Source organism: Tiliqua scincoides, chromosome 2 (assembly GCF_035046505.1).
Source record: "Tiliqua scincoides isolate rTilSci1 chromosome 2, rTilSci1.hap2, whole genome shotgun sequence".
Lineage (NCBI taxonomy): Eukaryota > Metazoa > Chordata > Lepidosauria > Squamata > Scincidae > Tiliqua > Tiliqua scincoides.
In genome coordinates this window covers 134,160,373-134,169,951 of record NC_089822.1, presented here as the reverse complement: position 1 = coordinate 134,169,951, position 9,579 = coordinate 134,160,373, and the positions used below count along the sequence as shown (strand labels likewise).

Sequence of the window (9,579 nt, the reverse complement as noted above, 5' to 3'; positions counted from 1 at the left end):
GAATATGGACCCTAAAGAACAGAAAAGAAAAAACTTATGTGAAAAGTGGAAAAACAGGTGGAATGTAAGAGTTGCTCATAGTTTTCAACTAAGGCTGCAATCCTAACCACACTTTCCTGAGAGTAAGCCCCATGGAACAAAATAGGTCTACTTCTGAGTAGACCTGGTTAGCATTGTGCCCTAAAGCTTGCAGTGCTAGACCCCATTATGCGATGCTTAAACTTCTGAAACATTTTTATTGTCACCTTTTAACACTTTGTTGATGCTGTATAATGTTATTAAATGTTTATTATATTTTATTGTATCACACAGCTTTGCCTTTATGCTGTTAGGCATTTAAGGTGATTTGGAATGGCTTTGGAATGCATTAGAAGTTTTTCCATTTAAATTAATGTAATAATTGCACTCGTCCAGATTTTCACTATAAAGGTTGTTTTCAGGAATGATTAGATACATAAAAAGAAGGAAAGGTGTAGTCAATAGTGTCCCTCTTCCTACAGCTTATTTTAATCAACCTCATTGAGAGGAAAAAGGAGTATACTGTAGAGCAGGGTTGGGCAAACTTTCAACTTTAGGGATCCTGGACCTTTAACAATTGTATAGGAGAGAGAATTTCAGCAGGTGCAACTTCTTATCTATGAGATGAGATGAGAAGCTGCACCTGCTGAAATTCCCCCGCTTCCATACAATTGTTAAAGGTCCAGGTTTGCCCACTCCTGCTGTAGAGGGAGAGACCCTCGCCTTAAGGCTCAATGGTAATGTTACAGATAAGTCTCCAGGAGTCTCTCTCCACCACAGAGAAAATTACAGTACTGCTTTCCCTGTAGAAGATACAGCCGTTAAGAATAGCAAATGTCTCCTACCTAGACCTAGGAAACACACTTCTGTACATCCATGAAGTGTGTAAGAAGGATGCATTCTAAATCACGTTACAGAGATACCTGAGGCTGTTTGTCTTTGAATTCAAGTGCTACACATACAGCTACAACAAGCCTTCCACATTTCACCTAGTCCAGCATTTTGGTCAGTCAAATGACCCTTGATCCTGCCAGGCAGGTGTGCTTGTTGTTTGTCTCCCCTATTTGGTCAGTTATCTCTGAACATGTCATTTTCATTTAGCTTTAATGGTAAATAATGGCTTACAGAGCCAGCTTGGATTAACTTCTTTCAGTTGGCTGATTACTGTTTTGACTGTGGTGCCAGTCCAACTACTTTACTACCTGTGCTAATATCAGAATGCAGTACTGCCCTGGGAAAGGAAGCATGGTGAAGCTATAGCAGGAGCTATTTGAGTTCTAAGTTACATTTATATTGTGCTTTTCTTCCATCATTAAATTCAAGGCTGTCTTCCCAGGCACTGAGCAGAGCATGATACGCTTAGCTTTAGCAAGGTGGCTGCATCATAAGCCCTCAGACCACATCCTAGGACATCCAGTGCTATTATCTTCTTATTTTCAACAGGCCCAATGAAAAGATACAACATGTGCCTGCCTCTGTATATGGTCTTGACTTTCTTTGGCCTCTTGACACATCATGGTTTGGAAGGGCACCTGCAGTCCATGGCTGCCCTGCCAGGAAAGACTTCTGAAACCAACCAGTCCACCTCTGATTTCAGTCATGTCACCCTCCAAACCCAGCTCAGGGCCGTGTCCCCTAAATACTTCCAGCTCCTGTTGTCCCAGAAGGGAATTTCCTGTGAGGACTTGATGCCTGATGCCCTTGAGGATTTTGTCAAGGTACCCCAGTTGCTCCAGGTCTTCATTCAAGCTGCACTGGCTCATGTTCTGCAAGGTGCAGGCTGCATCAGGCATGCAGAAAGCCTGGTCCTGCACCTCCACAAGGAGTTGGGAGAGACGGATGCAAATGCCCTCTTGATGATAATGGCAGGTCGTCTGGGCACAGCAAATTCTCGCCTTCGGAGCAAGAGCCGTATTGCTTTGGAGTTCAACTTGGACCAGCTAGCATCCACCCGAGCACTGCGCTGCAAAGGTCTGACACGCATCAATGGAGTCCTCCTGCATGGCCAAGTGCACAGGGTCTACAGAGAGTTTCAGGCAGCAGTCACAGCTTGTTACCAGTTGGGTCAGACATGTGCTGGAGTGTCCTCCAATAGCAACAATTCCTTCCAAGTATTGAAGCGAAGTGGCAGCTACTTCATGCCACACCACGGTGCGCATTCCTGGCTACATCGATGCAGCAGCCTTGCCAGAAGCCGGCGTTCCACCCCAGAGGATTGTGTTCGTGAAAAGGAGCAACAGGTACATGCAGTTGTGGAGTGGCTACCTGCGGTCAGCAGCATTTACAATATTGGAACCAGCATATTCTATGCAGCCCAGAACTGCATGGATCTGGCAAAGGAACGTGCTGTGGAGGGTGCCATGGACTTAGGCTATGACATTTTAATAATTCCAACAGGCGGGGCCGGTCGTTTCATTGGGTTTGCAGCAAAGCCAGGAGTCAAATTTGTTGTGCGTTATTTGTACAACTACTTCCAGCAGGACAAAGAAACTTATCCAGTTCCCAGAAACCACTCTGGCTCAGTCATCATCATGTAATGGGTAACATCACTCTCCCTATGCCCAATTTTGTGTCTCTGGCAATAAAATTGAATGTTTGCAAACTATCCACATTTGGTGTTTTAAGAGCAAGTAAAAGAAACATATGCTACACAGAAGAACCTTCTACTCTAAATTACTCTCAGAGCCTACCTTTTGTGCATCTATGTACATGAAGGTCTATCACACTCTACTTTTTCTATATGTAAATTCCACAATTGTAAAAGTGCTTGGGAATGAACAACTTGCCTCTTACAGTGAGCTCCTATGCTATATCCTAGAAGTAATGGTCTATGCATGCCTTCTCAGAAATAAGTCCCATTGAGTTCAGTGGGACTTACTCCCAGGTAAGTGTGTAAAGGATTGCAGCCTCAGGGGCAGGATCCGCCCAGAGGCTTACTTTGGGGGTACCAGATACCACCTGGTAACTCATGGATTCTCCAGTTTCCTCTTGCTTGTTCTGCTTCTCTTTTAATTGGCATGTTTTTTCATCCTTCTTTCATCTCCCCAGCTCACTTGCTTACTCTTCTTTATTCCATATCCTAATGTTACCCAAAGCTAACTACATAGTACCTATTTAGAACTAAGTGATACTATTTGCAATTTGCAAATACCCTGGGTCTGGCAGTAAAATGTGCATCCACTTTTCATCATGCTTTGTCTGAACTCAAAGCATGTGGGAATCTTGTCATGAGTGTTGTCACAGAACATTAATTTTGCTTGTGGTTGGAGAGGGCCAGTGTTATTTCTCCCATTTCCCCTGCCCTAGTCAAATGTTACCAAAAGCAGATGCAATGGAATGGTGTGGGTGGGGGCACGGTTATGCAAATATATAAACATAGGAAATTAACGGTATTTTTTTCTTTAAAAAGTTACTGTGATGAACAATTCTTGCCAGAATTTTAAAGCGGGAGTTGGAGGATAGGGGTTTATTTCAGAGTAACCTCACAATTGCTTGCTGAGACACATCAAGCAACCTGCTCTGGATTGTCCAGACAGGACATGGCCCTGCAAGAGAAGTACATTCAAGTGCTGTGGACAAGGTCTAAGGACTTTCTTTTCAGAAGCAGGCATAAGCAAAGAAGGGAAAAAACATAGACGTGTTCATTTATCTGCCTTTGGCAGATGTAACCGGGGCCTCCCTGCCGTCCAACAACTCCAAAATTTGTCACCCTTCTGGAGGAAAAGGGGGGAGGGCAGGCAAGTGAGCTAGTGGGAGGGAGAAAGAGGGGTCATAAGTGCTTGCTTTGAAGAAAGTGTGGTTAGGATTGCAGTCACAGATAGACAGATAGATGGGTAGGTAGGTAGGTAGATAGATTTGCATTAACAAATTGCCCAGACAGAGTGCAGAGAAGCCAAACGTTCTTCTGCGCTTTTGTGTTGCATTTTTTCAAATGCTATGAACTGGAAAGAAAATCTGCTTTCGGCCTTTTGAGGGTCATTTCCGTGGATTCCTGTTCTCTCCTCCCACTTCCGTTAATCTTATTAACATGCTATCCCTGGAGCACTTACTACAAGGAGTAAAAACTAGCTGGTGGTGCACGCACGTGCAACACGCGATGATTGCAACATCAAGTGACAACATGCACGTGTGCAGGGGCCGTCACAGATCCAACACCAGTGAAAGGGTCTTGTAGCTATTTTATTTCCCCCCCCTTCGGCTTCTGTGGTTATTTCTATTCACAAATAAAGGAGGGGGGGGGAAATAATTTAAAAGTGATATTTTTCTGCCCCTGGAGCGTTCAGCTGCAAGAAAGCAGCCCGAAGCCGCAACGCCTCTGTGCCAAACCCAAGTAAACAGATTAGAACGCTCGCGCACTCAGCCGCCAATCACATTTCGCTTCGTCCACTGGAAGGCCAGTGAGACCCCGCCTCCACCACTGACGTCATTCCCAGGAAATCGAAATCTTCTCTCCTCGAAAGTTGGCTCTTCTCCCCCCGTTGCTGGAGCGGTCTCAGAGCCCCTTCGGCCAATCAAGGAAAAGGTGGGCGGAGCTATCCTATGGCACTCTTGTAACCGAGGCGTTCGCTCAGTCTGGTGGGCGGGGCTGGTTGGCGAGCTTCGAATTCAGCCCCGCTGGAGGTAGAGCTTCGCGAGGGGGTCTCGCCAGCTGCAGCCTTGACTTGGTAGGACCATCTGCAGCGCGCGTCAGGCTGGGGTGTAGCGTCGCGCAGAGTAGTTAGTCTGTGGAACTCCTTGCCACAGGACGTGGCGATGGCATCTGGCCTGGGTGCCTTTAAAAGCGGGACTAGACACATTTCTGAAGGAGAAGTCCATCGCCGGTTGCAAGCCATGATGGGTTTGTGCACCCTCCTGATTTTAGAAGTGGGCTTCCTCAGCATGCCAGGTGCAAGGGAGGGTACCAGGGTGCAGGTCTCTTGTTGTCTGTGGAACCCCTTGCCACAGGACGTGGCGATGGCATCTGGCCTGGATGCCTTTAAAAGGGGATTGGACAGATTTCTGGAGGAAAAGTTCATCACAGGTTGCAAGCCGAGATTTGTATGTGCAACCTCCTGATTTTACAAGTAGGCTGCCTCAGGTGCCAGGTGCAAGGGAGGACACCAGGATGTAGGTCTCCTGTTGTCTTTTGTGCTCCCTGAGACATCTCATGGGCCACTGTGAGATGCAGGAAGCTGGACTAGAATGGACCTTTAGCCTGATCCAGTGGGGCTCTTCTTATGGAGGAGGGAGGGCGTGTCTGGGTGGTCAGCCCTAGAGCAAGTTCAGGGGGTTTGACAGCAGCCTGGGAGATGGAACTCTGTGCAGAGTGATGCCCTGCGATGCTGAGCAACCTAGTATTAGGTAGGTGGGTGATCAATGCCATAGGAGTGGGAAGGGGTTGAAACTCTGGATGGGGCAGCATCCAGTGAAAGTGGGTGCAGGACTCAGTGGTTTCCTGTTTGTTATAATCCTAATAGTTTATTGGTGTTAGTCTTGCATAATTGTAGAATCCTCATAAGACAGCAGTTGCATAACAAGTCTAGGAGGCATCCTGTGGGGGGAGGGGCTCTGTAAGCATGTGGCTGTGTTACTGGATCCCACTGTGTGAATTGGTCTTCCATAAAATAGGATCTTCCCATTCTTTGCATAGGGTATTTTGAACTTAAAAAAAAAAATTGCGTCTTTGGACTGTCCTTCAAGGGCAACCATCTAGCTGCTTATCAGGTTAGGAGCAGTTTGGCTTTAACGAAATTGGCCATGTGCCTTTCAGAGTTGACCCAGTCTCTTGTGGGTTTAACAGGAGCATGAGGGCCCAATCCTATCCAACTTTCCAGTGCAGTTGAAGTTGCAGTGCAGTCCTGAGATAAGGATACAAATGTTACCTTACTTTGAGGAGGCCTCTGTGATTGCCCCCCTACCACAGAATGCACATCTCATTGGCACAGTAGTGTTGGTGCTGGAATATTGGATAAGATTGGGCCCTAAGTGTGCCTGTATAAAGAGGAGTGTAAACAGGCTGTCACCCTGTTTGGGCTGCATTCAGGCTGTTTGTGATCTTACCCTGGTCTAGTTTCAGCAAGTTTGCTCTTTCTTGGATCAGGCAGTGTATTCGCTTCCTTGTTAGACTGACGCATTGATTTTCAAACAGTGTGCCATGGCATATTGGTGTGCCACAAATTGTCTGCAGCATTTTAGGAGAGGGTCTTTCATTAGTAGGGCCATTGGGGGATGTGAGCCCCCCATCAGCAGTGTGGTGTGCCTTGTTGATTGTAAAAAAAAACCCCAAAAACTGATGGTGTGCCCTGAACATTTTAGCACCTTGTCAGTGTACCTTGAGATGAAAGGGGTTGAAAACTTTGCTATGCTTTCAAGCTGTTTGTGATCTTATCCTGGTCATTTCTGCAAGTTTGTTTCATGGCTCAGGCAGTGCAATCACTTCCTTGTTAATCTGACCCAGTAAAGAGAAGTGGGTGCCAGGAATAAAGTGACTAGATGACAACCTTACTGCAAACATGCAGGGGGTACATCAAGCTTCTGGGCTACAATGAGAGCCTACCCAGAAAATATTTATTGGTTTCAATTCCAGGCCAACTTTCTGGACTTGCACTGTTTACTGTTAAGAAATGAATGGTTGGTACAAGTCTAAAACTTCTATACAGAAGATCCAGAGACAATTTTCTTTCAAAATTGAGTTAGTATACCTTTGTTATTCCTGCTCTGGTAATGTCCAAATAAGATTGCAAGGTACTGTATATGGAGTATGTCTTTTGAAATCTCTACGGAAACTTCAGTTGGTTCAAAAAACAGTAGCTAGGCTGCAGGCTGGCACAATTGATCTTGTAAGTTTTAAAATGACGGCATTGCTTTCCTATTTAGTTCTGGGCACAGAATCAAAGCACTGATCAGTAAAGCTCTATACACCTCCAGAGCCACTTGCTCCCGTACAAACTTATTTGTTTAGCTCATCTGGAGAGATTCTCATTACCTTAGGAGGGATTTGGACCTTCTTGGGGATGGTTTCCCAACTTTGGAAGGTGCTGCCCAGGGCTGTTTGCTTACTTGTGTAGAATTTGGGCGCTTGGTGGAAATGTGTTTCTTTGTCTGTCCTCGTGGAGTGTGCCTTGTTTCTGCGGACAGCTGTGTTTAATTTTGTGTTTATTAATTTGGGTTGTCCAATTTAATTGTTTCATTGCAAGCTTCCTTGGAATACAGAATAACCATTTTAAATAAATAACATTTCGAAGTGTAACAGTTTGCACATTAACCCATACAGAAGGGTTCTCTTCCCATTGCCACCCATGGGGCCAGACCAACTGCACTTGTAACTTTTTGCAGCACAGAAATAGAACTAATTACTGTTCTTGCTTTAGTTAGCCAACTTGTCTTTTGGTCGCTGCTGCTGAAGATTAATCTCTGTACGCTATTAAAAATATTCAAATTGTGTACCCTTTGGTGGCATGGTTCTTTTTGCTATTGTTGTTTACCCAGTCAGTAACTTTGGTAACTTCCCATACTTGAGAAATAACTTGTGCCGTCCATCACACACTTATGGTTGCTATTTATTTTTTTTATTTTTTTGCAACCAATGAGATGGTTCTCTGTCAATAAAACTTACTTTTTGAAAGAACTCTTCATATGCCTGATCTCTGCCTCTCTCTTCCTGTCTTTCTTTACTAACTGCACATAACTTGAAACAAAAGTGATGGTTGAAGAAGGGTTTAAAATCGGGTGCTAAGGACTGTAGAAAAATTCAGACAACCTATCAACATTATTAACATCAACCTATCAACAAAATATTAGCTGGTAGAAGGAAGCCAAAAGACAGAATTAATGGTGCTAACAGGTACATTGTCCTATAGATTTATTTGCAAAACTTATAACCTGCCTTTCCAGCCAAAACCAGTTGCTCAAGATGGGTTTAGTAAAAACCAATGGTTTTAAGGTACATAATGTAATATAAAAATGCAGTTAAAGAATCATAAGCAATATCATAAAATTAGAATTAAAAAAAACACAAAGTCAAGATACAGCAGAAAATACAGCAGCATTGAGGACTAAAAAGCAAACAGGTAGGCCAAGTACCTGCTCAGACAAAGAAAGCAGAAGGCCAAAAGAGGGGATGCTAAACAGAACTCATAGGGTAGGGAATTCCATAATTGGAATGCTGCTGTGGTGCATACGCTTTCCCTTGTTTTCTCCAATTACACCTTGGATGGTGGTGGAACATACAGAAGGGCTTCTCCAGTTGTCCACAGGCAGTTTTATTGTTAGTGTTGTTGCACCTTTTTCCCCCAAGTAGGCAGAGGTGCCTCTCTGTACAATGCATTTGATGATACAGCCTTATCCATTTCTATTCAGAAGTCACACTGTGTTCAATGGGGCTTACTCCCAGGAAAGTACAGGTTGAGCCTCATTAGCAAATCAATTTAAAAAACAAAGTTTCTTTGCTCTGGTGATTTAAAAAGGACTATTCAGTTTTTAAAACTGATTTTAAAGGGGTGCATTTTCTCCTTCTCCAGGGATCAGCACATTCCTTCTCATTTGCAGTGGCATTCGTGTTGAGTCAAATCTGTGTATAAAAAATCTGTGTATAAATAGGCTGGACCTGTATTTACTTATAGGCTTGCAGCCCAAATTGTGGGGAAGGAGTCACACTGTGCTGACAACGAATCAATACATGCTTCTAGCACCTTGTACAGTCTTTCTCTCGCAAACTGCTGCTTCTCCATTTACATCTGTCTTCTGGCTACGTTACACACAGGGCTTCTTTCCATCAAGCAATTATTTTTTTCTTTTCCCTGCTTGGTTCACAGAGAGACTGTCTTCCAACATACAACTAAAGAAGCAGGAGAGGTTGTGTGGCTTCAGCTCTTGCCTGACATTTCTGGTTTGGTTTTCTCTTCCATCCAGATCTCTTTGAGCCTGTTGTTGAGATAGTCCTTGTTTAAAAGCTGTAGGACAATGTAGACTGTCAGAGGTGCTAGGCTCAGCCTTTGCTGCTTGCGTTCAATGGCTCCATCTGACCCCCTGGCCAGTCAAACAGCTCCTTCCCCCAACATGAAAAGGAGGCAGGAAGGAAAAAAGAGGAATAGAAAGTGACTCAGAGCTCACTTAGTTCCAGAGTCTATTGAGAAAAATTAATACGAGTGGAAGCAATCACCATGTATACTTGTGTACAAGTTGAAAAATTCATGCCTAAAATTGACCCTGAAAACCTGGGTTGACTTATACACTGGTCAATGCAGTGAATAAAGTGGGAGCTTCTGGGAAGCTTAGCAGCTGTCTGGTGAGGTGAGGGTGGGACTGGGTTGAGCAGCAGGACACGGGATGGAGAAAAGGAGTGATTTTACTTACTAGTATTTACAGTATTCAGTGATTTTAGCTTCTTTTCCAAACAGGAGGAGAAGTGAAGGCACTTATAGGAATTGTGGTCTGTATGAGGGTTGCTGCTATGGAAGTGCAGCACTTACTCCTCATAAAATCTCCTCACAACTCCCATAAGCGCCTTCATCTCACTTCCTGTATGGAGAAGAAAGTAAAACGCCTTCTTTTTTTCTTTTTGCAGCTGCCTCAGAACATTCC

At 44.3% G+C, this 9,579-nt stretch overlaps 1 protein-coding gene across 3 annotated transcripts in view; it reads left to right on the top strand.

The window, feature by feature from the left end:
- The first annotated feature begins 4,657 nt into the window (after nt 1–4,657).
- Nucleotides 4,658–9,579, top strand: part of STAT2 (signal transducer and activator of transcription 2) — a 46,585-nt gene continuing 41,663 nt past the window's right edge. For 2 of the 3 annotated variants that reach the window (XM_066615873.1, XM_066615871.1), the window contains exon 1: nt 4,658–4,682. The gene's annotated coding sequence lies outside the window, so the exon portion shown is untranslated. Of the gene's footprint in view, nt 4,683–4,714; nt 4,856–9,579 lie in introns of those variants that run through there. The other variant, XM_066615872.1, reaches the window with a different exon arrangement.